We start from the raw sequence: 5,555 nt of genomic DNA, 5'->3' as shown, positions 1-5,555 counted from the left end.
TGTTTATGCATACTTTGTTTATATCATTAAGTTAGGAATGACTAATGAAAACTAACTTGGTTATGATTTTTAACAAGCATGAAACCTATCACTTGATATTGGAAAATTGTATGGTGATAACATGATTCTTTGAGTTGTTTGATGTTTGCTAGAGATTAAGGCTATAATCCTTAGTTTATATTTTGCTACTTAAAAGATTCATGTGTTTAACTAGTGTTCTTGAACTTGTCTACTTTACATGATTTTAGGTGGTTAGTTTGTTATTTTCATGCTAGCTTTCCTTTGATTATGAGATTAGGTAGTTTTGACAAACTTACTAATCTATGGTTACTATTTTGAAAAACACCCATCATGTTGTGTTGTTAGTATTAGGTTGCCTTGATTGGAATTTGATATTGATGCTTAATACATGATGTTTGCCATTATCATTGTCATTTTGTCACTAAGTTTAAGTGAATGCATAGTCTAAGTAGCCTTGTTTGGATTGATTGTTAGTTGTATTTTATTTGCTTTGTTATTGTTATATGTTAGTTTAGTAATTTGAAAAAATCAATTTGATTGCTTGTTTGGTTAAATTAATTACAAAGATTTATTATCAAAAGTTCGCCGTGTCCATGGATTAACACTCGGTTCTTCCCGATACTTTGCTACAAACGATAGGTACACTTTCCTTTCGTGTGTGGTTTGGTTGTTGGTGAAAACCATTTTTAAAAACCCGATTTATGTGGAACTTTTATCCAAATTTATATATATATTCACACACATCAAGTTTTTGGCGCCGTTGCCGGGGACGCGGTGTTTTACTTTTGAAAACGATACGAGTAATTGATTTGCCATGTTGATATTTTTGCTCTGTGTTATTTTAGTCTATTTCATTTTTATTCATCTTGTTTTATTTTATTAGTTATATTTTTAGGTAGTTTTCTGTGTCTTGTTTGTTTCCATTCCGCGTTTCTTTCGGGTGATGCATGTCCACCACACCCGGTCCTGATCTTGTTTCCCCCCTTTCCGAACCCGAGCGACATCTTCGAAAAGGTTTGAGGAGGAGAGCACACGAGATTGCCGAGGTCATTGAAAACGAAGTTGTGGAGGACGACGCGAACCCCGAGGTTGAAGAGATGGTGGATCCGAACAATCAAGGTCGCATGGATGACTTCGCCACGCCGTCCCTCGATGGCTACCGCAGCAGTGTTACGGAGCCCGAGATGACCGTGAGTTTCGAGATCAAGTCGAGTATTATTCATATGGTTGAAAATTCCATTTCTTTCCATGGCCTCTCGAACGAGGACCCTCATTCTCATGTTGCGCATTTCCTTCGATTATGTGCGACGTTCAAAATTCAAGGGTGTACGGACGATGTCGTGAGACTCCGACTTTTTCCGTTCTCACTTCGCGGGGCTGCCTTGGAGTGGTTAGAGGCACTCCCTTCCGGTTCCATCACCACTTGGTTGAACAGTTTCTTCTTCAGTACTTCCCACCCGATTAAACTGCAAGATACCGGGCAAAAATCACTGGTTTTCGTGTTGATGATGATGAGTCACTTCATGCTGCATGGGAGAGGTTCAAGGGCTTGTTGAGAAAATGCCCTCATCACGGTTTGAGTCGCGGTCTTTAGTGCCGTACGTTCTTTGATGCTTTATCCGGAGCACAGAAGCAGGCCGGTGATCAGGTTGCAGGAGGAGATTTCGGTAGGTGTACTCCCAATGAGGAGTTGGATGTCTTGGAGCGAGCTTCTAAGAAGAGTTTTGCATATAATCCGCCTCGTAGTATTCCTTCCACTAAGGGCGTTCTTCATGTCAATTCTAATACCCTTGTTTCCGCTCAGTTAGAAGCCTTGACCAAAAGATTTGACCAGATGCAATCAAATTTGGCTAAGTCTAGCTCTCGTTGTGGGGTGTGTGACGGGAAACACCAGACCAGTTAGTGGCAGCAGGCCATGGTGGTGGAGGATGTTGACTTTGTGGGCAGCCAAAACAATGCCTACAGCAACTCCTATAACCCGGGATGGAGAAACCACCCAAATTTCAATTGGAAAGATGGTGGTGGCAGTCAAAATCAGAATCAAAAGCCACCGGGGTTGAACGAAATCCAAATTACCAAAGTCAACCCCAGAACCAATCTTACCAGCAAAAGCCTCAGTTTCAGGGTCCCAGCAGTGGTGGTCAGTCTAGTGGGGGGTCTAGTGTTGAAAATCTTTTGACTCAACTTTTGGCTAAAACCGAGACCTCAAACAAACTGGCTGAACAGAGGAACCAGAAGATTGATGAGACTCTCCAGAGACACGATCTCGAGTTGAGGAATCAGAAAGAGTCCATTCAAACCATTGAGAATCAGGCTGGACATATTGCTCAGCTCCTCTCTGCGAGACCACAGGGTGGCGTTCCGAGTAATACCAAGACTAATCCATGAGCCGAGGCTAAGGCGATTAACCTGAGGAGTGATAGATCCACCATTCCTGTTGATGCATCGGTTTCCACACCAAAACCGATTGCCGATGAGATCGAGACTGAGACTCCTGGTGAGGTGCAACCAAGGTTAATCCCAGAAAATACCGCACAAACCAGTGAACCAGTTAGGACTTATGTTCCTCCTATTCCATACCCAGGCCGTTTGAAGAAGCAGAAGATAGAAGAGCAGTACGGGAAATTCTTAGAACTTTTTAAGCAGCTTCACATTAATCTTCCATTTCTCGATGCATTGAAATAAATGCCTAAGTATGCTAAGTTTCTTAAAGAGGTCCTCTCGAATAAGAAGAAATTAGAGGAGCTTTCTTGTGTGACTTTGAATGAGGAGTGTTCAGCGGTTCTTCAGAATAAACTGCCCAAAAAAATGACCGATCCGGGCAGTTTTACCATTCCATGTTTGATCGGTAGTTTGTCAGTTAGTAACGCTTTAGCCGATCTAGGTGCTAGCATAAACTTGATGCCTTATTCTGTTTTTACAAAGCTAGACCTAGGTGAGCCTAAGCCTACACGCATGAGCATTCAGCTTGCCGACCGCTAGGTGAAATACCCGAGGGGTATAGTTGAGAATATGCTTGTGAAAATCGACAAATTTGTGTTTCCTGTTGACTTTGTGATCTTGGACATGGATGAGGATAAAAATGTACCACTCATCCTAGGTCGACCTTTCCTAGCATGCTAGAGCTCTCATTGATGTCTGCACTGGCAGACTCACTCTTAGAGTTGGAGACGAGGAGGTGACCTTTGATATTAGGAGATCCATGCGCCACCCACATGATCATGATGACGTGCTATACATTGATACTGTCGATTCTTGCGTTTGTGAGCACATACAGGACACGTGTGAGGAGTACTCTTTGGATACTCAGTTGTGCGTTGGAGGGATTTCTGACTTGGTCAGTGGACCTCTATTTGAGGAGTTGGTCTGTGGTGTGGACCACGAGCCTCCTGAGTGTTTAGATAGGATTGAGGATGTTGATCGCGTTGCCGAGCCTGAGGCAAAACCTTTTGTTGTGGACCCACCATCTATTGAGCTTAAGGAGCTCCCGTCCCATTTGAAGTATGCCTTCTAAGAGGATGGGTCACGCCTTCCTGTTATCATTTCTGCTAGTTTGTCGAGCGAGGAGAAGGTGAAGTTGCTCATGGTTCTGAAGAGGCATAAGCACGTGATTGCCTGGAAGATCATAGATATAAAAGGGATCAGTCCATCCTTTTGTACCCATAAGATCTTGATGGAGGAGGAGTACAAACCCGTGGGGCAGCACCAACGGCGTCTCAACCCTAATATGCAAGACGTTGTGAAGAAAGAGGTCATCAAGCTTCTCAATGTTGGATTGATTTATCCGATCTCTGATTCCCCATGGGTGAGCCCGGTGCAGGTCTTCCCGAAAAAGGGCGGTATGACGGTTGTTGTTAATGAGAAGAACGAGTTGATTCATACATGTACCGTCACGGGATGGAGAGTTTGCATTGACTACCGCAAAATCAATGACGCTACGAGGAAAGACCATTTTCCACTCCCCTTCATTGACCAGATATTGGAGCGACTGTCGGGAAAGATGTTCTATTGCTTTCTTGACGGTTTCTCGGGATACTTTCAGATCCCCATCTCTCCTGAGGATCAGGAGAAGACGACATTCAAATGTCCCTATGGCACATTCGCCTACCGGCGGATGCCCTTTGGACTGTGTAATGCCCCAGCCACGTTTCAGAGATGTATGGTGGTGATTTTTCATGATATGATCAAGGACTCCATGGAGGTTTTCATGGATAATTTGTCTGTTTTTGGGAGTTCTTTTGATCATTGGTTGAAAAATTTGGAGAGAATGTTGGCTCGTTGTGAGGAGGCCAACTTTGTTCTTAATTGGGAGAAATGCCACTTCATGGTGAAGGAGGGCATTGTGTTAGGGCATAAGATTTCACAGGCGGGGCTTGAGGTTGATCGAGCCAAAGTTGACACCATTTCGAAGCTCCCTCCACCAAATTCGTCTATTAGGAGTTTTCTCGGTCACGTGGGATTTTGTCGGTGATTTATAAAGGACTTTTCCCAAATCGCCCGCCCGATGACGAAACTCCTCGAGAAAGATGCCCCATTCGTTTTCTCCTCTGAATGTCTTCAGGCGTTTGAGCAGTTGAAGGAGAAATTGGTGAATGCCCCAATCATGGTTGCCCCCGACTGGTCCTTGCCTTTCGAGTTGATGTGCGATGCGAGTGACTTTGCAGTCAGGGCGGTTTTAGGTCAAAGGCGGGATAAGCATTTTCATCCGATTTATTATGCGAGCAGGACACTGAATGATGCGCAGGAGCACTACACGATGACTGAAAAGGAGCTCCTTGCTGTTGTCTTCGCGTTCGATAAATTTCGGTCTTATCTTGTCCTTTCTAAGACCATTGTGTTCACGGATCATGCAGCCCTTCGCTATCTGTTCAGCAAACAAGATGCGAAGCCGAGACTTATTCGATGGATTTTGTTGCTGCAGGAGTTTGACATTGAGATCCATGACAAAAAGGGTGCTGAGAATGTCGTGGCCGACCACCTCTCCCGTCTTGAGTGCTCAGCTTCATCGGAACAAATGGGGGTTCACATAAATGACAATTTCCCCCACGAGTTCCTCATGCATATCGAGACACGGGATGAGGATCATCCTTGGTTCACTGACATTGCGAATTTTCTTGCTAGTGGGATCGTACTTAAGCGTCTGACTCACCAGAAAAAGAAGAAATTCTTTTCTGATGTTAAGCACTACTTTTGGGAGGATCCTTACTTGTTTCGTGTTGGTGCCGATCAGCTCATGCGTAGGTGTGTGTATGGTGACGAGGCTCAAAAGATCTTGAGACACTGCCACGATGGCCCGACCGAAGGACACCAAGGAGCCAGATCCACAGCGAAGAAGGTCTTTGATGCCGGTTTCTTCTGGCCAACCATATTCCGTGATGCTCATGATATGGTTTAGTCTTGTGATGCTTGCCAAAGGGTGAGCAACATCTCAATCACGAGACGAGATGCCCCAGCGACCGATTCAGGTCTACGAGGTTTTCGATGTGTGGGGCATCGACTTCATGGGACCTTTCCCGACTTCTTTCAGCTACCGT

At 44.5% G+C, this 5,555-nt stretch overlaps 1 non-coding gene across 1 annotated transcript; it reads right to left on the bottom strand.

Moving 5' to 3' along the window:
• Positions 1–1,494: 1,494 nt before the first annotated feature.
• On the bottom strand, positions 1,495–1,599 carry LOC143634120 (small nucleolar RNA R71). Its single transcript, XR_013153801.1, has one exon. It is a non-coding gene; the product is annotated as a small nucleolar RNA R71 (small nucleolar RNA).
• Between the last annotated feature and the right edge of the window lie 3,956 nt (positions 1,600–5,555).

This window comes from Bidens hawaiensis, unplaced genomic scaffold (genome assembly GCF_021521415.1).
Source record: "Bidens hawaiensis isolate Kalapana, Puna unplaced genomic scaffold, B.hawaiensis_p1.1 tig00006990_1, whole genome shotgun sequence".
Lineage (NCBI taxonomy): Eukaryota > Viridiplantae > Streptophyta > Magnoliopsida > Asterales > Asteraceae > Bidens > Bidens hawaiensis.
Note: the sequence above shows the minus strand (reverse complement) of the source record. Positions and strands in the feature narration are given on the sequence as shown.